Source organism: Heptranchias perlo, chromosome 20 (assembly GCF_035084215.1).
Source record: "Heptranchias perlo isolate sHepPer1 chromosome 20, sHepPer1.hap1, whole genome shotgun sequence".
NCBI classification, from domain to species: domain Eukaryota; kingdom Metazoa; phylum Chordata; class Chondrichthyes; order Hexanchiformes; family Hexanchidae; genus Heptranchias; species Heptranchias perlo.
The window spans coordinates 24,286,091-24,311,836 of record NC_090344.1 but is presented as its reverse complement, the minus strand read 5'-3'; the positions used below and the strand labels follow the sequence as shown (position 1 = coordinate 24,311,836).

Here is a 25,746-nt window from a genome sequence, read left to right as displayed (position 1 = left end):
ATTTATCTCTCTCAGAGCATGAGAGATACTCGAGCGTGGCCGGCGCTTTTAATTGGGTGCCCAATGTACTCTTGCAAAATTGAAATACACAAGACTGAATCTTGCCCAATCTGCAACTAAAATTCTGCTACTTTGCAGAACCACCCATTTATAAGCGACTTTATTTACATGAATCTCACTATCTCTCCTTGTCTCTTGTCTCGATGTTGTCCCCTGATGGACTTCTCAGGCTTCCTGGAACGGTAAAGGCTGATCGAACCTGCAACACCAGCAGGGAATGGTAAAGGAAAAAAAGACTGAGACGGTCGGAAAAGTAAAGGTGCAACCCAGCTGATAAATTCGTAGCTAATGTCTCCACATTTTTGTCTCTTCGCCCTCACAGTGAAAGAAAACAGCAATGTGAGTCAAATATACTCATGGTGGCTTGTATGCTCTGACGATGCCGAGACAGATGCCAATGCAGCTTCAGATGAACTAATTCTGAAAAGTATGATTTGAAAAAACAAGTCGTACATTGTAAACGAATTTAGTAAAGAGAGGCTAATATTGGTGACTGGAAATAGGTCGTGTACAACTTGATATTGCTGTATTTTGGAATAGAAAACGAGATTGGGTGGACAGAAGCGGTTGGAAAGGATAGCCGATCGGCTGAAGACTATGGTGAAATTTTAGACCGGCAGCAGGGCTTTTTAGCGAGCGGCTAGTTGGTCTAGGGGTATGATTCTCGCTTTGGGCGTTTTTCTAATGGAATATGCGAGAGTTCCCGGGTTCAAATCCCGAACGAGCCCTGTTATCTCACTGCTTTTGAGTGAAAAGTCACCAATTGGATTCTGACATCTTTGCAGTTGTTCGAATTGAATTATATTTGAGCTCCAGAGGACAAAGTGCAGAAGTTTCCAAGGCGCAACACACACGGAGTAAATAAAATGTCTCAAGATGATGTGGAGATTGAAGCTGAATGTGAATTTACCCCAATTTAGGCGGTCTCATTGATATTAGATGACGGGATCGAGAACCACATATCCAAGTTTGCCGATGACACAAAGATAGACAGAATTATAAGCAGTGTGGATGGAAGAATGAGATGACAGAGAGATATTACTAGATTAAGTGAATGGGCAAAACTGCGGCAAATGGATTTCAACGTAAGCAAGTTTGAGGCCGTCCACTTTGGACCTCAAAAAGATAGATCAGAAAACATATTAATGGATGTTACTCCAAAAAATTGACCTCATGACATTTTGTGTGGATTCGCTTGTTTCTCAAGTCTGCCAAACTTTTAAAAGTTACCAAAATATTGCAATTGGAACCTGATGGCCCGTACGGGGATCGAACCCGCGACCTTGGCGTTATTAGCACCACGCTCTAACCAACTGAGCTAACCGGCCATGTAAACATCTTAGCTTTATGGGCTTACCCGCGTGTTGGGTAGTTTGTGTTTATTTTTACACCAGCTGACAGGGTTTTACAACGAATATTGAATAAACCACATCCCTTAAACATTGTTACTTGTTTCTGTATATACTGTCGAGGAAGTAGATCAAAATTAACAAACAAAGAGCACTTTAATGTAACAAATTAAATTCCGATCAATATTATTTTACTAACAATCAACAGCCCATCCATAAAACACTGCCCCGCTATAAAACCTGTGGGCAGGACCCTGAGCTGCTGTGAAAATGATATCACCGCAACGTGATTCGATCACGCTGCGTTTTGACGTTGAGTCAGATGTCTGTCTGTCTATCTGTCTGTCTGTTTATCCGTCTGATTGGGTCTCGGCCTTATTCTCAGGCCAGGCTTTTTGTTTGCTGGCTGCAGGCCTCGCTCCCCGACTGACTGAACAACTACCGGGCCGTGTGTCAGAATCAATGACTGTGACTGACTGTCTGCCCATTTATGGCCACATTTCTGAGTTCCTGCCTTCGCTCTGTGTCGCAGGCCTGTCTCTGTCCCTTGGGATCACAACACACCCACAAGCTTCACGACTGAACGCAGGTTTGGACAGTCTGTCCTCGCAGGTCCTTCGGAAGCTAATGATTTTGAACTGAATTATTTTTCCTGAGTGACTTGTGAAGTTTGGTTCAGTGATATGTTAGCGAAAGAGAACGGAGGAAATAGTTAGTGTGCAACTCGACATTTCTCTACATCGGAATAGAAAACGTGATTGGATGGATAGAAGAGGTCTGAAAGGATGGCCGATCGGCTGTGGGTGGCACCGAATTCTGCAGTGGCTGCAGTGGTTCATTACCGGTAATGAAAATGAGGTAATATACTACCACAAGCTGCCGGTGAAAATCATTCAATTTCCCAAACTTGACCCACCGAATCAAATGAAGCTCCTGCGAAAGCTACAAGACAAAGCCGGTCTATCGGGCATCGTTTGAAGCAACTGGCAGTTTAAAGTGGCATCGACAGCCATGCAAGTACTGCCATGTGCCGCTGCGATCGACGAGTGTTTGAAGCGTTAAATTCAAGATCAAATGGAGTTTTCCTTCGCAGGTTTGATTTCTGCTCGCTGAATTATTGTTTAAAGATCCGTTCAATGCTCAAATGAATGAACTGGATCTAACTCACTTCATTTATCTCTCTCAGAGCATGAGAGATACTCGAGCGTGGCCGGCGCTTTTAATTGGGTGCCCAATGTACTCTTGCAAAATTGAAATACACAAGACTGAATCTTGCCCAATCTGCAACTAAAATTCTGCTACTTTGCAGAACCACCCATTTATAAGCGACTTTATTTACATGAATCTCACTATCTCTCCTTGTCTCTTGTCTCGATGTTGTCCCCTGATGGACTTCTCAGGCTTCCTGGAACGGTAAAGGCTGATCGAACCTGCAACACCAGCAGGGAATGGTAAAGGAAAAAAAGACTGAGACGGTCGGAAAAGTAAAGGTGCAACCCAGCTGATAAATTCGTAGCTAATGTCTCCACATTTTTGTCTCTTCGCCCTCACAGTGAAAGAAAACAGCAATGTGAGTCAAATATACTCATGGTGGCTTGTATGCTCTGACGATGCCGAGACAGATGCCAATGCAGCTTCAGATGAACTAATTCTGAAAAGTATGATTTGAAAAAACAAGTCGTACATTGTAAACGAATTTAGTAAAGAGAGGCTAATATTGGTGACTGGAAATAGGTCGTGTACAACTTGATATTGCTGTATTTTGAAATAGAAAACGAGATTGGTCTAGGGGTATGATTCTCGCTTTGGGTGTTTTTCTAATGGAATATGCGAGAGGTCCCGGGTTCAAATCCCGGACGAGCCCTCTTATCTCACTGCTTTTTAGTGAAAAGTCACCAATTGGATTCTGACATCTTTGCAGTTGTTCGAATTGAATTATATTTGAGCTCCAGAGGACAAAGTGCAGAAGTTTCCAAGGCGCAACACACACGGAGTAAATAAAATGTCTCAAGATGATGTGGAGATTGAAGCTGAATGTGAATTTACCCCAATTTAGGCGGTCTCATTGATATTAGATGACGGGATCGAGAACCACATATCCAAGTTTGCCGATGACACAAAGATAGACCGAATTATAAGCAGTGTGGATGGAAGAATGAGATGACAGAGAGATATTACTAGATTAAGTGAATGGGCAAAACTGCGGCAAATGGATTTCAACGTAAGCAAGTTTGAGGCCGTCCACTTTGGACCTCAAAAAGATAGATCAGAAAACATATTAATGGATGTTACTCCAAAAAATTGACCTCATGACATTTTGTTTGGATTCGCTTGTTTCTCAAGTCTGCCAAACTTTTAAAAGTTACCAAAATATTGCAATAGGAACATTATGGCCCGTACGGGGATCGAACCCGCGACCTTGGCGTTATTAGCACCACGCTCTAACCAACTGAGCTAACCGGCCATGTAGACATCTTAGCTTTATGGGCTTACCCGCGTGTTGGGTAGTTTGTGTTTATTTTTACACCAGCTGACAGGGTTTTACAACGAATATTGAATAAACCACATCCCTTAAACATTGTTACTTGTTTCTGTATATACTGTCGAGGAAGTAGATCAAAATTAACAAACAAAGAGCACTTTAATGTAACAAATTAAATTCCGATCAATATTATTTTACTAACAATCAACAGCCCATCCATAAAACACTGCCCCGCTATAAAACCTGTGGGCAGGACCCTGAGCTGCTGTGAAAATGATATCACCGCAACGTGATTCGATCACGCTGCGTTTTGACGTTGAGTCAGATGTCTGTCTGTCTATCTGTCTGTCTGTTTATCCGTCTGATTGGGTCTCGGCCTTATTCTCAGGCCAGGCTTTTTGTTTGCTGGCTGCAGGCCTCGCTCCCCGACTGACTGAACAACTACCGGGCCGTGTGTCAGAATCAATGACTGTGACTGACTGTCTGCCCATTTATGGCCACATTTCTGAGTTCCTGCCTTCGCTCTGTGTCGCAGGCCTGTCTCTGTCCCTTAGGATCACAACACACCCACAAGCTTCACGACTGAACGCAGGTTTGGACAGTCTGTCCTCGCAGGTCCTTCGGAAGCAAATGATTTTGAACTGAATTATTTTTCCTGAGTGACTTGTGAAGTTTGGTTCAGTGATATGTTTGCGAAAGAGAACGGAGGAAATAGTTAGTGTGCAACTCGACATTTCTCTACATCGGAATAGAAAACGTGATTGGATGGATAGAAGAGGTCTGAAAGGATGGCCGATCGGCTGTGGGTTGCACCGAATTCTGCAGTGGCTGCAGTGGTTCATTACCGGTAATGAAAATCAGGTAATATACTACCACAAGCGGCCGGTGAAAATCATTCAATTTCCCAAACTTGACCCACCGAATCAAATGAAGCTGCTGGGAAAGCTACAAGACAACGCCGGTCTATCGGGCATCGTTTGAAGCATCTGGCAGTTTAAAGTAGCATCTACAGCCATGTAAGTACTGCCATGTGCCGCTGCGATCGCCGAGTGGTTGAAGCGTTAAATTCAAGATCAAATGGAGTTTTCCTTCGCAGGTTTGATTTCTGCTCGCTGAATTATTGTTTAAAGATCCGTTCAATGCTCAAATGAATGAACTGGATCTAACTCACTTCATTTATCTCTCTCAGAGCATGAGAGATACTCGAGCGTGGCCGGCGCTTTTAATTGGGTGCCCAATGTACTCTTGCAAAATTCAAATACATAAGAAAGAATCTTGCCCAATCTGCAACTAAAATTCTGCTACTTTGCAGAACCACCCATTTATAAGCGACTTTATTTACATGAATCTCTCTATCTCTCCTTGTCTCTTGTCTCTATGTTGTCCCCTGATGGACTTCTCAGGCTTCCTGGAACGGTAAAGGCTGATCGAAACTGCAACACCAGCAGGGAAAGGTAAAGGAAAAAAAGACTGAGACGGTCGGAAAAGTAAAGGTGCAACCCAGCTGATAAATTCGTAGCTAATGTCTCCACATTTTTGTCTCTTCGCCCTCACAGTGAAAGAAAACAGCAATCTGAGTAAAATATACTTATGATAGCTTGTACACTCTGACGATGCCGAGACAGATGCCAATGTCGCTTCAGATGAACTAATTCTGAAAAGTATTATTTGAAAAAACAAGTCGTACATTGTAAACGAATTTAGTAAAGAGAGGCTAATATTGGTGACTGGAAATAGGTCGTGCACAACTTGATATTGCTGTATATAGGAATAGAAAACGAGATTGGGTGGACAGAAGCGGTTGGAAAGGATAGCCGATCGGCTGAAGACTATGGTGAAATTTTAGACCGGCTGCAGGGCTTTCTAGCAAGCGGCTCGTTGGTCTCGGGGTATGATTCTCGCTTTGGGCGTTTTTCTAATGGAATATGCGAGAGGTCCCGGGTTCAAATCCCGGACGAGCCCTGTTATCTCACTGCTTTTTCGTGAAAAGTCACCAATTGGATTCTGAAATCTTTGCAGTTGTTCGAATTGAATTATATTTGAGCTCCAGAGGACAAAGTGCAGAAGTTTCCAAGGCGCAACACACACGGAGTTAATAAAATGTCTCAAGATGATGTGGAGATTGAAGCTGAATGTGAATTTACCCCAATTTCGGCGGTCTCATTGATATTAGATGACGGGATCGAGAACCACATATCCAAGTTTGCCGATGACACAAAGATGGACAGAATTATCAGCAGTGTGGATGGAAGAATGAGATTACAGAGAGATATTCCCAGATTATGTGAATGGGCAAAAGTGCGGCAAATGGATTTCAACGTCAGCAAGTGTGAGGCCGTCCACTTTGGAGCTCAAAAAGAAAGATCAGAAAACATATTCATGGATGTTACTCCAAAAAATTAACCTTATGACATTTTGTGTGGATACGCTTGTTCCCAAAGTCTGCCAAACTTTTAAAAGTTACCAAAATATTGCAACAGGAACCGTATGGGGATCGAACCCGCGATCTTTGCGTTATTCGCAACACGCTCAAACCAACTCAGCGAACCGGCCATGGACACAGTTTAGCTTTATGGATTTACCCACGTGTTGGGTAGTTTGTGTTCATTTTTCACCAGCTGACAGGGTTTTTGAACGAATATTGAATAAGCAACATCCCTGAAACATTGTTACTTGTTTCTCTATATACTGTCTATGATGTAGATCAAAATTAACAAACAAAGAGCACTTTAATGTAACAAATTAAATTCCGATCAATATTATTTACTAACAATGAACAGTCCATCCATAAAACACTGCCCCGCTTTCAAACCTGTGGGCAGGACCCTGAGCTGCTGTGAAAATGATATCTCCTCAACGTGATTCGATAACGCTGCGTTTTGACGTTGAGTCAGATGTCTGTCTGTCCATCCGTCCGATTGGGTCTCTGCCATATTCTCAGGCCAGGTTTTTGTTTGCTGGCTGCAGGGCTCGCTCCCCGACTGACTGAACAATGACCGGGCCGTGTGTCACAATCAATGACTGTGACTGTCTGTCTGCCCATTTATGGCCTTGAATGGCCACATTTCTGAGTTCCTGCCTTCGCTCTGTGTCACAGGCCTGTCTCGGTCCCTTAGGATGACAACACACCCACAAGCTTCACGATTGAATGCAGGTTTGGTCAGTCTGTCCTCGCAGGTCCTTCGGAAGCTTATGATTTTGAACTGAATTATTTTTCCCGGGTGACTTGTGAAGTTTTGTTCAGTGATATGTTTGCGAAAGAGAACGGAGGAAATAGTTAGTGTGCAACTCGACATTTCTCTACATCGGAATGGAAAACGTGATTGGATGGATAGAAGAGGTCTTAAAGGATGGCCGATCGGCTGTGGGTGGCACCGAATTCTGCAGTGGCTGCAGTGGTTCATTACCGGTGATATATTACCGGTGGCTTCTTATTTTCGGGGTATAATTCTCGCTTTGGAATATTTGACGATTCATTCTGAGCGAGGTCCCGTTTCTTAATGTTGTTTAAAGCTCAAATAAATATGAACCAGATTTAACCAACAGCATTTCTCTCCTTCAAAGAGATATTTCAGCAGACGTGTTTAATTCGAGAGCCCAATGGTCTCTTAAAAAACATTGAAAGGAAACTCTCCCGAGCTCCGTGTTAAATTCTTGCTCGTTTGCAGAACTTGACATTTGTTTCTTTACTTTAATCTGTCTCTTGACTCTCTGTGTTTTCCCCTCATGGACTTCTTAGGCTTTATTAAACGGCCAAAGATGATCGAAACTGCAGAGAAGTGTAAAGATAGGAAGACGGAGAAGGTCAGAGAAGCAAAGGTGCAACCCAGCTGATGAATTCATAACTGAGGTCCACTAAAGTCTCTTCGCCGTCACAGTGAAAAAATCAGCAATTCGAGTACAGTATACTTTTGGTAGAGTGTATAATAGGCAGATGTTGAGACAGACGCCAATCGAACTGTTGCCGTGGCGATGAAAGCGCCAAATGCGAAACACTAGACCACAAGGTAACGCTGAACATTCTTTGCTGTGAACAAGCAGACAAACGCGGCCTTTCCCACTTGCCCCTTTGTAATTCCGGTCATTTTCGGGCCAGACAAGCTGCTCGCACAAAATAGCATTTTCTGTTCGAACTACTATTGGGACAGAAGTTGATGTTCAGGCAATAACAGCACCAAGTGCAAGTAGACATGTACATGAAATAGCAAATGAGGTGATATACTGCCACAAGCTGCCGGTGAAAATCATTCAATTTCCCAATATTGACCCACCGAATCAAATGTTGATCCTGGGAAAGCTGCAAGACAACGCAGTCTATCGGGCATCGTTTGAAGCAACTGCCAGTTGAAAGTGGCATCTCCTGCTGCTTCTGTGGGGAGTGAGAGGGAACTGAGCATCGATTTATTGGTTATTGGTGAGTTCGTGCCGCTTGAAAGCACTGTCGACGATATCTTCCATCACTTTGCTGACGATTGAGAGCAGACTGATGGTGCGGCAATTGGCCGGATTCGATTTGTCCTTCTTTTTGTGGACTGAATAACGGAACAGGCTCGATGGGCGAAATGGCCGAGTCCTGTTCCCGTGTTCCTCATTGGTTCAGAATGTAAAACGATCCTGCATTGGCCACGTATCAAGCTCGAGTCGCATGATAAGTCGGCGAGAATTCAACGCCACCACCACCAATCCTCGCATGGCCACTTGCTGCATGTGTCCATTTGGAATCCTGTTTGAAAGAATATGCAGTCTGGCGGAGGTACTGTGATAACCCTACGCAGTCTGACCTACAGCTGTGCAAGAACTGCTGTGTGCAGCTGCGATGGCCCAGTGTTTGAAGCGTTAGACTCATAACCCACTGGGGTTTTCTTGCACCGGTTTGAATTATACTCGGTGAGTTACTGTTTAACGATCTGTTCAATGTCCAAATGTATAAAGTGGAGCTAATTGAACGCATTTACCCTTTTCAAAGCAGGAGAGACATTCCACCGTGGCGGGCGCCCAAAGTTCTCTTTCAAGATTTCAAGACACGAGAAGGAATATCTCCCAATCAGCAATTTAAATTCTGCTAGTTTGCTGAACCTGGCATTTATACTCTTCGTTTATTTCCTTGCATCTCTCTATCTGTCACTGAATCTGTCTCTTGTCTCTCTGATATAATTCTCAGGCTTCCTTGAATGGCGAAGGCTGATCTAACCTGCAAGACAAGCAGGCTGAGATGGTCGGAAAAGTAAAGTTACAACCCAGCTGATGAATTCGTAGCCAATATCTCCACATTTATGTCGCTTCAGAGCAATTCATTCTGCAAAGTGTTTCAGGATAATGCAAGTCGTACATTCAAAACGAATTTGGTGAAGAAAGGCTGATATTGTTAACTCGAAATAATTAGTGTTGAATCTGATCTCGCTGTACATCATATTTTGTACAAGAAAAAGAGATTGGATGGACATTCTATTCTGAAAGGATGGTTGATCGGCTGCGTGGCAGCGAAAAATTACATTGCCTGCACGGCTCTGTTGCCAGTTGCTCTTTGGATCTGATTCTCGCTCATGGAGTTTCACTGGTTCAAATCCTGGAGCTCTTATTCACTTTCACTGGATTTCCCACGAAAGCCAAATAAAGTTTCACTCTCTCCGGTCCTCCATAAATCCTGATGACGCAGCCTTTCTCACTCCGGGAGCTGGGGAATAGCGGAAAACTGATGAGTTTGTTGTCCCATCTGGAATGCGGTTTCGAACTGTTGTTATTCGCCGAGACAGCGTTGCTGAAGCCTTTAATGATCTCTCACAAATCAGCTGAACACGGTCGGAATGTGCAAACCATGTTACTTTTCCGAAATAAAGGAGTGACATTCATTGTAGAAACACGGTAGAAGACTGCTCTCGCTCACTGCACAGATATCAATATCTGAGTGAACCATCTCTCCGGCAACCATTGAGTCCTCCCTTCGGACCTTGTCTGTGAAGAAGAATTCTGAGTTCCGTACAGCCAAACTCGGATTTTTAAATATTTTTCATGTACCTGCTATCGGACCGCAGGGTCACTGGTGGAATATCAGCCGTGCTCCGCTGGCAATTTTTACCCTGCATTTTCTTGCAGACAAAACACACACTGGAAACCTGGCGCTGTGAGGCAATGAATTCTGAGGTAAAAGATATCCAGGGCGGGCTGAAACCACCAACCTTTCAATTAAAAGCCGAACGCCCTGGCCGATTACACCACAGAGACACTATGTTCTTTATACTAAACCATTAATTCACCGCGCTAAAGTTTGAGTTTGCAGCGACCAATACAGCAGCTGTCCATCATCAGTTTACTTTTCTAAATAAAAGGTGTGCAGCTTGCACGAGTGAATATTTTTGCTGTATTATTTCTGAGCATTAGGTTCATAACTGCCTGTATGTTTGAAGGCTCAGTCCGCAGTGGGAGAGAGAAGTGGTTTTTTGAACTGTTATTTGACCAGGTTCTATTTCAGTAAAATTCCCGTGACCAGAAAATGAGATGAGATGAATCGAGCAGGTCCAACCTGCCGTTCTGTAACACTACACGGCATCTACAAAGTTGCCTCTTTGCACTTACAGTGAAGCGGAGGGCAGTTTTCACCCTAAAACCAGCAAGATAGTTGGCGCAGTAAATAGTGTCGATGGGAGCAGAAAGCAGCACAGGGCCATTGATGATTAAATGTGAGGGCAAAACTGTGACAGATGGAGTTCAATGTGGGGAAGTTTGATATAATCCACTGAGAAACGAAGATAGATCAGAGTGTTTTCTAAATGGAGAGAAGTTAGGAACTGTCGAGGAGCGGAGATATTCAGGGGTCCAATTACAGAAATCTTTGCGTCAACTGATTTTTTGCTGATCTGCTGGCTGGCAGCTGGTGTTTACGATATAATTGTTTCACTTTCATACTGCGGGTTCGATTCTCGGTCAAGGAAATCATTTTAACAAAACAATTATGAACATTACCAATTTAATACATGAAACCGATGATTCTCTGTGAAAGATGAATGTTTGTGATCGTCATTAATGAACCGATAACTTTCTGCTGCAGACCGGTGGAAATATTAACATGGTTAACGAGTGACAGCGAAACTTTGTGCTTTGCATGAGATGAACTTCCATCCGTTCTCATTTCCCAGACAGTATTTTAAGAGTCTGGTTAAAAATGTTCAGTGTTTATGACACCAGGACTGTGATAGAGCCGTTGTTAAATTGAACAGGAACAAACAATTGACGGCGCCTTTTCACAGGTGAATCTCAGCCCTGGAGGGTTATCAGGAGTAACTTCCCAAATAACGTTTCCGCCTCCGATCTAACCGGGGACTTTTCGCATGTGAGACGAACGTGACGACCGCTAAACTAGCGAAACCTTTGCTCAGTTCATAGCACTGTGTCGCTTCTCCGTTAGACAACATCACTTCTGTCCCACACTAAACGCCGCCAATCCTCTTCCGCTTTCCTTCACAAACATCTCAATGATCAAAACTTCACAAGTTACACAGGAAAAAATCTTCAAAATTTCAAAATCATTAAACTCCAGAAGGAACTAAGATGTTAATTCGTGGGACTTAGGTGTCGCTGGCAAGGCCAGCATTTATTGCCCATCCATAATTGCCCTTGAGAATGTGGTGGTGAGCCGCCTCCTTGAACCGCTGCATTCCGTGCGGTGAAGGTTCTCCCACAGTGCTGTTAGATAGGGAGTTCCAGGATTTTGACCCAGCGACGATGAAGGAATGACGTCACCATTCCAAGTCGGGATGGTGTGTGACTTGGAACGGAACGTGCATGTGGTGTTGTTCCCATGTGCCTGCAGCCCTTGTCCTTCTCGGTGTTGGAGGTCGCAGGCTTGGGAGGTGCTGTCGAAGAAGCCTTGGCGAGTTGGTGCAGTGCATCTTGTAGATGGTACACACTGCAGCAGAGTAAAGTTGCGTTCAGTCAAAGTCGGTGTGTGAATGTTGTGTGTGTATTGTCATCCTGAGAGACAGAGACAGGATTGTGACACAGAGCGAAGATATGAACTCAGAAATGTGGCCATTCAGGTTCATAAAAAGGCAGACGGTAAGTCAAAGTCATTCATTCTGACACACGGTCCGGTACTTGGTCATTCAGTCGGGGAGGGAGGCCTGCAGCCAGCAATCAAAAAGCCTGAGAATAAGGCAGAGACGCATTCAGACGGATATACAGGTAGACAGGCAGATGGACAAACAGACAGACAGGCAGAGAAGCAGACCGTGTCCTTTGCCTTTTATCCTGATTTGTCAGTAATAATTTTAAACAGCTTCTGGATCGGTCCCTTCCTTTAATCCTGTGCAGCAGTAGTGAAAATAACTTTTTGGATTTGAGGGTTGAGCCGAATCCGAGTCCGTACCCCAGTCCCCAGGAGAAATTCCCTCATTCCTGGGCACTTTGTGTTAAGCAGAGGTGAGCAGCAAAAAGTGTTAATAATGGGAATAGTGGGACTGAGATTTGCTTAAACAGCCGGCACCCTGTAAAATAGAGCTCCAAGTATCGGTTTAAATAAAGTCCTGAACTGACAGAGGGGAGGGCAGATGAGGATTGAATTAAATCCCAATTCACTGAATCTGAACAAGGTTTAAAGAAGTGAATCTTTCAGGAGTTGGATTCCTGAGCCTGTGTGTGAGCTGAAACTGGATCGGTCCCGTTCAGTAAAAGAGACCGGCAGGCGGCTCCCAGACAGGGCTCAGGCCGGGACCGGGCAGCGGCTGGATGAGAGAGCGGGGCTCCTGCGCTGTTGCTGCGACTGCTTCCGCCTCTGTGAGTCCCTGCGGCGGCCGGTACTGATTTCCCTCTTATGGATCCGGCTCCAAGCTTTCGTTGTGATCCTCGTGGCGCAACGGTAGCGCGTTTGATTCTAAATCCCAAAAATGCATGTTCGAATTACGTTGGGGTTGTTACATTTTCACCACGTTTCAGTGTCACTCTGTTTTAACGCGGGCCAGTCTTTCAGGGATGGTCCATTCACTGCATGTAAAATGATATTGATCATAGAATGAACACACCACAGAAGGAGGCCATTCGACCCATCAATTCCTTACCTGCCTTTTGTAAGAACAATCCCATTGGTCCCATTCCCCGTCCCTTTCCCCGTGGCCCTGCGTTTTCCCCTTCAAGTATTTATCAAATTCCTTTATGAAAGCCACGATTGAATCTGCTTCCATCACCTTTTCAGGCAGCGCATTCCAGATCATAACCATTCGCTGCGTAAATAAAATTTTGCTCATGTCGTCTTTGGTTCTTTTGCAATCACCTCAAATCTGTGTCCTCTGGTTCTTGACACTTCCGCCAACGGGAACAGCTTCTCTTTATTAACTTTATCTGAACCCTTCATGATTTTGAACACTTCCATCAAATCTCCTCTGAACCTTCTCTGCTCTCAGGAGAACAACCCCAGCACGGCGTAAATGCGGTCAATCAGCTCCAATTTATTTATTTGGGCATTAAACGAAACGTGAAAGACTGGCAAGGCGTTGTCCGAACAGAAGTCACTGCTTGAAGATAATAAATCCAATCGCTGCGTGGGCGCTGGGTTCAAATGCTACGACTGATAGAATTTCTGGCAATGTTCATTTTGACCTGTTCGCAGAAAACCCGATTGTCGTGCGATGGAGCAGAGGATGTGAAAGAAGCTTAAAGTGGAAGTGCAGATATTAGTTTCAATACAGTGACTGGACACGTTTCCACAGGGAAGGGCCCCTCACCTTAAGATGCTTTCCAGCAGAGTGGGACAGGTGATCAGAGTGACCGGGCTCCAGCGGCGCAATCGGTCAGTGCGCGGTCCTGACATGACAGTACAGGATCGGGAAATACCGAGGTTGTTAATTCGAGTCTCACCGAGATCAAACAATCATTTTGCTTGTGAACATTTCGACCGGAGTTAAATGTACAATTGGTGTGTTCCAAAATGCATCCATTCATTTGTATTGCCACGTGGTTCCTCCGGACTACGCTGTTGTATTCGCAGATGAGATGTTCAGTATTACTTGTTTACAGGAGGGAGGCTGCGGTTTTGGTGACGCAAATTATGATTTTGATCCATCGACAAATCGTGCGATTTAACTAGAGCTTTAAATCAGCGCCTGAGACCGCTCAGCCAGGATACTTTCCATCCGACACTTCTAGAGCTAGTTTTACAGGAACAGAATTACTACAAGCAAGAATTCTACCCCTCAAGCTTATAATTCTGTCTATCTTTGTGTCATCGGCAAACTTGGATATGTGTTTCTCGATCCCGTCATCTAATATCAATGAGACCGCCTAAATTGGGGTAAATTCACATTCAGCTTCAATCTCCACATCATCTTGAGACATTTTATTTACTCCGTGTGTGTTGCGCCTTGGAAACTTCTGCACTTTGTCCTCTGGAGCTCAAATATAATTCAATTCGAACAACTGCAAAGATGTCAGAATCCAATTGGTGACTTTTCACTTAAAAGTGGTGAGATAGCAGGGCTTGTCTGGAAGAGGAACAAGGGACCTCTCACTCTTTCCATTAGAAAAACGCTAAAAGCGAGAATCATACCCCCAAACCAACGAGCCGCTTGCTAAAAAGTCCTGCAGCCGGTCTAAAATTTCACCATAGTCTTCAGCCGATCGGCTATCCTTTCCAACCGCTTCTGTCCACCCAATCTCGTTTTCTATTCTTGTATGCAGCAATATCAACTTGTACAAGACCTATTTCTAGTCACCAATATTAGCCTCTCTTTACTAAATTCGGTAACAATGTACGACTTGTTTTTTCAAATAATACTTTTCAGAATTAGTTAATCTGAAGCTGCATTGGCATCTGTCTCGGCATCGTCAGAGTATACAAGCTACCATAAGTATATTTTACTCACATTGCTGTTTCCTTTCACTGTGAGGGCGAAGAGACAAAAATGTGGAGACATTAGCTACGAATTTATCAGCTGGGTTGCATCTTTACTTTTCCGACCGTCTCAATCTTTTTTTTCCTTTACCTTTCCCTGCTGGTGTTGCAGTTTCGATCAGCCTTTCCCGTTCCAGGAAGCCTGAGAAATCCATCAGGGGACAACATCGAGACAAGAGACAAGGAGAGATAGTGAGATTCATGTAAATAATGTCGCTTATAAATGGGTGGTTCTGCAAAGTAGCAGAATTTGAGTTGCAGATTGGGCAAGATTCTTTCTTGTGTATTTGAATTTTGCAAGAGTACATTGGGCACCCAATTAAAACGACGGCCACGTTCGAGTATCTCTCATGCTCTGAGAGAGATAAATGAAGTGAGTTAGATCCAGTTCATTCATTTGAGCATTGAACGGATCTTTGAACAATAATTCAGCGAGCAGAAATCAAACCTGCGAAGGAAAACTCCATTTGATCTTGAATTTAACGCTTCAACCACTCGGCGATCCCAGCGGCACATGGCAGTACTTGCATGGCTGTCGATGCCACTTTAAACTGCCAGTTGCTTCAAACGATGCCCGATAGACCGGCGTTGTCTTGTAGCTTTCCCAGGAGCTTCATTTGATTCGGTGGGTCAAGTTTGGGAAATTGAATGATTTTCACCGGCAGCTTGTGGTAGTATATTACCTCATTTTCATTACCGGTAATGAACCACTGCAGCCACTGCAGAATTCAGTGCCACCCACAGCCGATCGGCCATCCTTTCAGACCTATTCTATCCATCCAATCACGTTTTCTATTCCGATGTAGAGAAATGTCGAGTTGCACACTAACTATTTCCTCCGTTCTCTTTCGCAAACATATCACTGAACAAAACTTCACAAGTCGCTCAGGAAAAATAATTCAGTTCAAAATCATTAGCTTCCGAAAGACCTGCGCGGACAGACTGACCAAACCTGCGTTCAGTCGTGAAGCTTGTGGGTGTGTTGTGATCCTAAGGGACAGAGACAGGCCTGCGACACAGAGCGATGGCAGGAACTCAGAAATGTGGCCATAAATGGGCAGACAGTCAGTCACAGTCATTGATTCTGACACACGGCCCGGTAGTTGTTCAGTCAGTCGGGGAGCGAGGCCTGCAGCCAGCAAACAAAAAGACTGGCCTGAGAATAAGGCAGAGACCCAATCAGACGGATAGACAGACAGACATCTGACTCAACGTCAAAACGCAGCGTGATCGAATCACGTTGCGGTGATATCATTTTCACAGTAGCTCAGGGTCCTGCCCACAGGTTTTATAGCGGGGCAGTGTTTTATGGATGGGCTGTTCATTGTTGGTAAAATAATATTGATCGGAATTTAATTTGTTACATTAAAGTGCTCTTTGTTTGTTAATTTTGATCTACATCCTCGACAGTATATACAGAAACAAGTAACAATGTTTAAGGGATGTGATTTATTCAATATTCGTTGTAAAACCCTGTCAGATGGTGTAAAAATAAACACAAACTACACAACACGCGGGTAAGCCCATAAAGCTAAGATGTCTACATGGCCGGTTAGCTCAGTTGGTTAGAGCGTGGTGCTAATAACGCCAAGGTCGCGGTTCGATCCCCGTACGGGCCATAAGGTTCCTTTTGCAATATTTTGGTAACTTTTAAAAGTTTGGCAGACTTGAGAAACAAGCGAATCCACACAAAATGTCATGTGGTCAATTTTTTGGAGCAACATCCATTAATATGTTTTCTCATCTATCTTTTTGAGGTCCAAAGTGGACGGCCTCAAACTTACGTTGAAATCCATTTGCCGCAGTTTTGCCCATTCACTTAATCTAGTGATATCTCTCTGTAATCTCATTCTTCCATCCAAACTGCTTATAATTCTGTCTATCTTTGTGTCATCGGCAAACTTGGATATGTGGTTCTCGATCCCGTCATCTAATATCAATGAGACCGCCGAAATTGGGGTAAATTCACATTCAGCTTCAATCTCCACATCATCTTGAGACATTTTATTTGCTCCGTGTGTGTTGCGCCTTGGAAACTTCTGCACTTTGTCCTCTGGAGCTCAAATATAATTCAATTCGAACAACTGCAGAGATGTCAGAATCCAATTGGAGACTTTTCACTAAAAAGCAGTGAGATAACAGGGCTCGACCGGGATTTGAATCCGGGACCTCTCGCATATTCCATTAGAAAAACGCCCAAAGCGAGAATCATACCCCTAGACCAACGAGCCGCTTGCTAGAAAGCCCTGCAGCTGGTCTAAAATTTCACCATAGTCTTCAGCCGATCGGCTATCCTTTCCAACCGCTTCTGTCCACCCAATCTCGTTTTCTATTCCTATTTGTGGAAGTGACAATTTCGAATCCTTCGCATTTTAAAATCACAGAACAATGCCTGGTGATTCCTGCCCGTTGCCAAGGCAATCACAGTGAGCAGACAGAAAGGTGTCATCTAAAAGGCCACTGAATGTACAACCCCCCCAAAAAAAAAAGAGAGAGAGACAGAACGAAGACAGTCAATGACCCGTTATATTAAAAACAGATAACATTTGTTCGCTGGTGGGGTAACGTGTAGCGTGACATGAACCCAAGATCCCGGTTGAGGCCGTCCTCATGGGTGCGGAACTTGGCTATTAATTTCTGCTGGACGATTTTGCGTTGTCGTGTATCTCGAAGGCCGCCTTGGAGTACGCTGACCCGAAGGTCGGTGGATGAATGTCCATGACTGCTGAAGTGTTCCCCGACTGGGAGGGAACCCTCCTGTTTGGCGATTGTTGCGCGGTGTCCGTTCATCCGTTGTCGCAGCGTCTGCATGGTCTCGCCAATGTACCATGCTCTGGGGCATCCTTTCCTGCAACGTATGAGGTAGACAACGTTGGCCGAGTCACAGGAGTATGAACCATGTACCTGGTGAGTGGTGTCCTCTCGTGTGATGGTGGTATCCGTGTCGATGATCTGGCATGTCTTGCAGAGGTTACCGTGGCAGGGTTGTGTGGTGTCGTGGACGCTGTTCTCCTGAAAGCTGGGTAATTTGCTGCGAACGATGGTCTGTTTGAGGTTGGGTGGCTGTTTAAAGGCGATTAGTGCAGGTGTGGGGATGGCCATAGCGAGGTATTCGTCATCATTGATGACATGTTGAAGGCTGCGGAGAACATGGCGTAGTTTCTCGGCACCGGGGAAGTACTGGACGACGAAGGGTACTCTGTTGGTTGCTTCCCGTGTTAGTCTTCTGAGGAGGTCCCGTTGCCAAGTCAATCAAAGTGTTCAGACAGAGAGGTGTTACCTGCAGGGCCACCAAATGTACAAACAACAAAAAAGAAAAAAAAACAGAGAGAGAGAGGCAGAAACATAGAAACATCCGGAAGGAAGAGAAAGACAGCAAATGACCCGTTATATTAAAAACAGATAACATTTGTTCGCTGGTGGGGTTACGTGTATTGTGACATGAACCCAAGATCCCGGTTGAGGCCGTTCCCATGGGTGCGGAACTTGGCTATCAATTTCTGCTCGACGATTTTGCGTTGACGTGTGTCTCGAAGGCCGCCTTGGAGTACGCTTACCCGAAGGTTGGTGGCTGAATGTCCTTGACTGCTAAAGTGTTCCCCGGCTGGGAGGGAACCCTCCTGTCTGGCGATTGTTGTGCTGTGTCCGTTCATCCGTTGTCGCAGCGTCTGCATGGTCTCGCCAATGTACCATGCTCTGGGGCATCCTTTCCTGCAACGTATGAGGTAGACAACGTTCGCCAAGTCACAGGTTGTATGAACCGTGCACCTGGTGGGTGGTGTCCTCTCGTGTGATGGTGGTATCTGTGTCGATGATCTGGCATGTCTTGCAGAGGTTACCGTGGCAGGGTTGTGTGGTGTCGCGGACGCTGTTCTCCTGAAAGCTGGGTAATTTGCTGCGAACGATGGTCTGTTTGAGGTTGGGCGGCTGTTTAAAGCTGAGTAGTGAAGGTGTGGGGATGGCCATTGCGAGGTGTTCGTCGTCATTGATGACATGTTGAAGGCTGCGGAGAACATGGCGTAGTTTCTCCGCTCCGGGGAAGTACTGGACGACAAAGGGTACTCTGTTGGTTGCGTCCCGTGTTAGTCTTCTGAGGAGGTCTATGCAATTTTTCGCTGTGGCCCGTCGGAACTGTCGATCGATGAGTCGAGCGTCATATCCCGTTCTTACTCGGGCGTCTTTCAGCGTCTGTCGGTGTCCATCGCGTTCCTCCTCGTCTGAGCAGATCCTGTGTATTCGCAGGGCCTGTCCATAGGGGATGGCCTCTTTGACGTGGTTAGGGTGGAAGCTGGAAAAGTGGAGCATCGTGAGGTTGTCCGTGGGCTTGCGGTAGAGTGAGGTGCTGAGGTGCCCGTCTTTAATGGAGATTCGTGTGTCCAAGAAAGAATCTGATTCTGAGGAGTAGTCCATGGTGAGCTTGATGGTGGGATGGAATTTGTTGATGTTATCGTGTAGTCTCTTCAGTGATTCCTCACCGTGGGTCCATAGAAAGAAAATGTCGTCGATGTATCTGGTGTATAGTGTTGGTTGGAGGTCCTGTGCAGTGAAGAAGTCCAGCTCGAACTTGTGCATGAAAATGTTGGCGTATTGGGGTGCGGATTTGGTCCCCATGGCTGTTCCGTGTGTTTGGGTAAAGAACTGGTTATCGAAGGTGAAGACATTGTGATCCAGGATGAAGCGGATGAGTTGTAGGATGGCGTCTGGGGATTGGCTGTTGTTGGTGTTCAGTATTGATGCTGTCGCAGCGATGCCGTCATCGTGGGGGATACTGGTGTAGAGCGCTGAGACGTCCATCGTGGTGAGAAGTGTTCCTGGTTCAACTGGTCCGTGGGTACTGAGTTTTTGTAGGAAGTCTGTAGTTTCGCGACAGAAGCTGGGGGTTCCCTGTACGATGGGTTTCAGGATGCCCTCGATGTATCCAGAGAGGTCCTGACCTTCAAAGCATCCTGCACGCTCTCATCCCACGTACTCCCCGAGTGGGAGACTTCTACTGCCTCCCAAAGATACACAAAGCCAACACACCCGGACGTCCTATCGGAACCCTGTGTGAGAACCTCTCTGGATACATCGAGGGCATCCTGAAACCCATCGTACAGGGAACCCACAGTTCTGTCGCGACACTACAGACTTCCTACAAAAACTCAGTACCCACGGACCAGTTGAACCAGGAACACTTCTCACCACGATGGACGTCTCAGCACTATACACCAGTATCCCCCACGATGACTGCATCGCTGCGACATCATCAATACTCAACACCAACAACAGCCAATCCCCAGACGCCATCCTACAACTCATCCGCTTCATCCTGGATAACAATGTCTTCACCTTCGATAACCAGTTCTTTACCCAAACACACGGAACAGCCATGGGGACCAAATTCGCACCCCAATACGCCAACATTTTCATGCACAAGTTCGAGCAGGACTTCTTCACTGCACAGGACCTCCAACCAACACTATACACCAGATACATCGACGACATTTTCTTTCTATGGACCCACGGCGAAGAATCACTGAAGAGACTACACGATAACATCAACAAATTCCATCCCACCATCAAGCTCACCATGGACTACTCCTCAGAATCAGCTTCTTTCTTGGACACACGAATCTCCATTAAAGACGGGCACCTCAGCACCTCACTCTACCGCAAGCCCACGGACAACCTCACGATGCTCCACTTTTCCAGCTTCCACCCTAACCACGTCAAAGAGGCCATCCCCTATGGACAGGCCCTGCGAATACACAGGGTCTGCTCAGACGAGGAGGAATGCGATGGACACCTACAGACGCTGAAAGATGCCCTAGTAAGAACGGGATATGACGCTCGACTCATCGATCGACAGTTCCGACGGGCCACAGCAAAAAATCGCATTGACCTCCTCAGAAGACTAACACGGGACGCAACCAACAGAGTACACTTTGTCGTCCAGTACTTCCCCGGAGCGGAGAAACTACGTCATGTTCTCCGCAGCCTTCAACATGTCATCAATCAGGACAAACACCTCGCTATGGCCATCCCCACACCTCCACTACTCGCCTTTAAACAGCCACCCAAACTCAAACAGACCATCGTTCGCAGCAAATTACCCAGCTTTCAGGAGAACAGCGTCCACGACACGACACAACCCTGCCACGGTAACCTCTGCAAGACATGCCAGATCATCGACACAGATACCACCATCACACGAGAGGACACCACCCACCAGGTATATGGTTCATACTCCTGTGACTCGGCCAACGTTGTCTACCTCATACGTTGCAGGAAAGGATGCCCCAGAGCCTGGTACATTGGCGAGACCATGCAGACGCTGTGACAACGGATGAACGGACACCGTGCAACAATCGCCAGACAGGAGGGTTCCCTCCCAGTCGGTGAACAAGAACATTCAGCCACCGACCTTCGGGTAAGCGTACTCGAAGGCGGCCTTCAAGACACACGACAACGCAAAATCGTCGAGCAGAAATTGATAGCCAAGTTCCGCACCCATGAGGACGGCCTCAACCGGGATCTTGGGTTCATGTCATGCTACACGTAACCCCACCAGCGAACAAAAGTTATCTGTTTTTAATATAACGGGTCATTTGCTGTCTTTCTCTTCCTTCCGGATGTTTCTATGTTTCTGCCTCTCTCTCTCTGTTTTTTTCTTCTTTTTGATTGTTTGTATATTCGGTGGCCCTGTAGGTAACACCTCTCTGCCTGAACACTTTGATTGCCTTGGCAACGGGCATTTGGAAAGACGATCTGTAATCACCAGGTATTGTTCTCTGATTTATAAATGCGAAATGTCCGAGGATTTCATTTCCACATTCACCTGAGGAAGGAGGACGCCTCCGAAAGCTTGTGATTATGAAATAAAATTGTTGGACTATAACTTGGTGTTGTAAAATTGTTTACAAATTGTCAACCCCAGTCCATAACCGGCATCTCCACATCATTTTTAAACCTGATTGATGTCAAACTCGAGGGGAAAACTGGCCCTTTCTGTTGTGGCTTTAAACAGATGGAACCGTGTGGGTGGAGCAAAGATTTCAACATTTGTTCTAAAATGGATGAATTCAGGACAGACAGCAGGGATTATTGGAGGAAATAACACAGTGTAGGGATAAAATGCAATGGATGTTGTGAAGATGGATTGTTAAAAAGTGTTTGAGAAGATGACGGACAGGAGGCTTGTTGATAAGATTAAAGCTCACGGTATTAAAGGGAGTGGGTCAGTGTGGATGGGAAGTTGGATAAAGGGCAGAGTAGTGGTTAATGGATGTTTTTCAGACTGTGGGGATGTAAACGGTGGTGTCACCCAGGGGCAGTGTTGGGACCATTGCTCTTCTCAATACAGAGCAATGACCTGGGCTTAGGTACAAGGGCATTAGATCAACATTTCCTGACAACACCAAGATAGGGAGCATTAAGAACTGTGAAGAGGAATGTTAGCAACTTAAGTGTGATATAGGAACATTAAGAACAGGAGTAGGCCATTCAGCCCCTCAAGCCTGTTCCACCATTCAGTGAGATGGGTGTCAGTGAGTATGGGGTTGGTTTGTATCAGACAGGTTAAGATTAATGTCAGTGACTGTGGTGTTTTTTTCAGAATGGAGGTGATTGGTGTCAGTGACTGGGTTCAGGAACAGAAATTCGCCATTTAGCCCCTGAAGCCAACTCCACCATTCAATTGGATCAGGACTAATCTGTACCACAATTCCATTTACTCGCCTTTGTTCCATATCCCTTGCAACCCTCAAAGAACACAAATCTATCAATCTCAATTTTGAAAGTTTCAATCGAGCCCCAGCATCCACAGCCTTTTGGGGAAATGAGTTTGTAATTTCCACTTTGTTTTGCTCTTAAATGACATAGCTCTAATTTTAAGATTATCAAGAAGGTGGCAGATGGAGTACAATGTGGGGAAATTTGGAAATTATTCACTTTGGTGGGAAGAATAGAAAAGCAGAATATTTTCTAAAAGCTAATATGCAGGTACAGCAAACAATTAGGAAAGCAAATAGTATGTTGGCCTTTATTGTAAGTGCATTGAGGAATAAGAGTAAGGAAGTCTTGCTGCAATTGTATAGGGCTTTGGTGAGACCACACCTGGAGTACTGTGTACAGTTTTGGTCTCCGTACCTGAGGAAGGATATATTTGATTCGAGGGGGTGCAACAAAGGTTCACTGGATTGATTCCTGGGATGAGAGGGTTGTTGTATGAGGAGAGATTGAGTAGAATTGCCTCTTATTCTCTGGAGTTTGGAAGAATGAGAGGTGATCTGATTGAAACGTCTAAAATTCTTAGAGGGCTTGACAGGGTCGATGCTGAGAGGCTGTTTCCCCTGGTTGGAAATTCTAGAACTAGGGGGCATAGTCTCAGGATAAGGGATCAGCCAATTAGGACTGAGATGAGGAAAGATTTCTTCACTCAGACGGTGATGAAACGTTGGAATTCTCTGCCGCAGAGGGCTGTGAATGCTCAGTTGTTGAGTATATTCAAGAATGAGATGGAGAGATTTTTGGACACCGAGGGAATCAAGGAATCGGGCAGGAAAGTGGAGTTAAGGTAGAAGATCAGCCATGCACTGACTGTTTGGCAGAGCAGGCTCGAGGGGCCGTATGGCCCACTCCGACTCGTAGTTCTTATGCCCTCTTGTTCTGGATTCCCCCTCCAGATTAAATCATTTCTCTGTATCTACCTTATTGAATCCCTCTATTATTTTAAACACCTCGATGTGATCACATCTCAATGTTCTGAATTCAATGGAATAAAAACCAAGTTTCAGCAACCCGTCCTCATAATTTAATCCTTTTAACCCCGGCATCATTCTGGTGAATCTGCACTGTATCTTTCCCAAGGCCGATTTATCTCTCCTTAGGTTCGGTGCCCAGTTCTCCAGGTGGGGTCTGACCAAGGTTCTTTACAACTGAAGCATCACTTCTGTATTCCAACCCCACTCAAGATAAAGGTCAACGTTAAATTAGACTTGTTGATTATTGTCAAGATTTGTAAGGTATTTGCAAAGGATTCGAGGGGATCTTCGAGTTGGGATTTTTCTTTATTCTGTCCACTCGAGGAGTTTGATAACAGACTTACTCCTTTGAATTTACTGCTGGATTATTGAGCCGTGATGTGTTTACTTGTTTGTATTTTGTTAAATACATTTGCTGAGTGTATTTAAATTGAAGACGAGATTTCCAGGCCTGATGCTCTATTCACACATCGAAGGTGAGAGAGATGCTGTGGGACACACGATAAGTCCAGTAGCTGAAAATGATTCACAGACTGGGTTTTGTGTTTAGTGATCCCGGGTACATTACCGATACCTTCCCTGGATCCCAAGGCTGGGAGAGGCACTCGGGAAGGATCGGGGAATTGGGACTTGGCCATGAGAGTAATTGAAGATATGAGAACTGAAATAATCTGAAGTGAGAAAGGAAAAAATGCAGAATAATCGGTAGTTAGGACATCAATTAGTCTCTTATCTTGATTTCAGCAAGTAATTGAACCATTCTGTTTGAAACAAAGTTGATTTATTTGACATAGATCCAGAATATTGAATTTCAGCCCAGTTATAGTGGTTATTAACATCAGCAGAACCAAATCCAAACTTCCAGAATGAAGTTCTGCTGCTGAAACCCTCATCCGTGCCTTTGTTTACCTCTAGATTCGACCATTCCAATGCTTTGCTGTCCCGGCCTTCCACTTTACACCCTCCGTAAATTTGAACCCACAATCTCCAGATCAATAATCAGTCACATTATTCATTGTCACTGGCCCAGGCTGTGGAGAACACGGAGCAGCTCACACTCCCACAGCGCTGCGGTATGAGCAGGTACCGAGTCAGCCTCAGTCATGAGCACTGGAATCCACGAGTCCGGTTGTGTCAAAGGTGCACGGTGAACAATCACCAAAGTGAAATATTTTTGCCGCTTCCCTTCCATACCTCAGCTGGTCGAGCGACAAGACTGTCGCGGAAAATAAGACAAAGTCATCCTTATGTCATTTGTTGAATTCCGGCTTGATGGAGTACGTGTGCTTTTGCAATAAGCAGCAATTAGTTCAAGGTCACTCTCTTAATTTTACACACAACTTACAGATTAACATGTTGCCATGAAAGCACAGGACGCCTCTTTTCCTTTCACAAACTTCAGAACTTTCTGTGTCTGCCCAAACAAGGCTGTTTTGCCTCTGCTCACCAGCAGGGAGTGCTTTTGAGCAACAATACTTCAAAACACTCAGCTCTCGCTTTCAGGCAAAAGAAGTCTTCGATCAGCACCGGACTCCACGAGTCTGAACATGTCAACAGGCGCACGGTGAACAATCACCAAAGACAATCTTTTCTATCGCTTCCCTTCGATAGCTCAGCTGGTAGAGCGGAGGACTGTAGTGCATTAACCAAAGTAAAGTCATCCTTAGGTCGCTGGTTCAATTCCGGCTCGAAGGAGTGAGTGTGCTTTTGGAATAAGCAGCAATTACCACATGGTCGATCTCTGAACTTTCCAGGCAGCTTACAGATTAACATGTTGCCACTGAGTCACAGGACACCACTTTTCCTTTCTCAAAACCTTAAAGCTTTCTGTGTGTGCCCGAGCAAGGCTGTTTCACTCGAGCATTTCCCTCTGCTCACCAGCAGGGAGTGCCTTTGAGAAGCACCACTTCAAATCGCCCTCAATTTCAGGCAAAAAAGGTCTTCGATCAGTCAGTCAGTCAGGGCTCACGCTGCTCCCTCAGGCTCGGGCGGCTGTTGCTTTCCGGTGACCTCGTCTTCCTTCCGCAGGCTCGGGCTCTTCTCAGCATCATTCATGATTACTGTGGCTTCCCGTTCTGCTGTTCCTCACTTGTTGATGCTCGATACTGCAGATTGGAGCAAAGTATTTAATATATTCAGGGAGCGGCAACCCAAGGCAAGATTTCTCTGCTGGTCGTGGAGCAGCTTGGAGGTGAGTGCGAGGCGGGAACTGTGAAGGGCGATTTACAAACAGCA

At 45.3% G+C, this 25,746-nt stretch overlaps 4 non-coding genes across 4 annotated transcripts; 2 read left to right on the top strand and 2 right to left on the bottom strand.

Moving 5' to 3' along the window:
- Positions 1–1,314: 1,314 nt before the first annotated feature.
- On the bottom strand, positions 1,315–1,388 carry trnai-aau (transfer RNA isoleucine (anticodon AAU)). The gene has a single exon. It is a non-coding gene; the product is annotated as a tRNA-Ile (tRNA).
- Positions 1,389–3,799: 2,411 nt separating this feature from the next.
- trnai-aau (transfer RNA isoleucine (anticodon AAU)) lies at positions 3,800–3,873 on the bottom strand. The gene has a single exon. It is a non-coding gene; the product is annotated as a tRNA-Ile (tRNA).
- Positions 3,874–16,316: 12,443 nt separating this feature from the next.
- On the top strand, positions 16,317–16,389 carry trnai-aau (transfer RNA isoleucine (anticodon AAU)). Its single transcript has one exon. It is a non-coding gene; the product is annotated as a tRNA-Ile (tRNA).
- Positions 16,390–25,112: 8,723 nt separating this feature from the next.
- trnay-gua (transfer RNA tyrosine (anticodon GUA)) lies at positions 25,113–25,206 on the top strand. Its single transcript has 2 exons — positions 25,113–25,149; positions 25,171–25,206. It is a non-coding gene; the product is annotated as a tRNA-Tyr (tRNA).
- Positions 25,207–25,746: the final 540 nt, after the last annotated feature.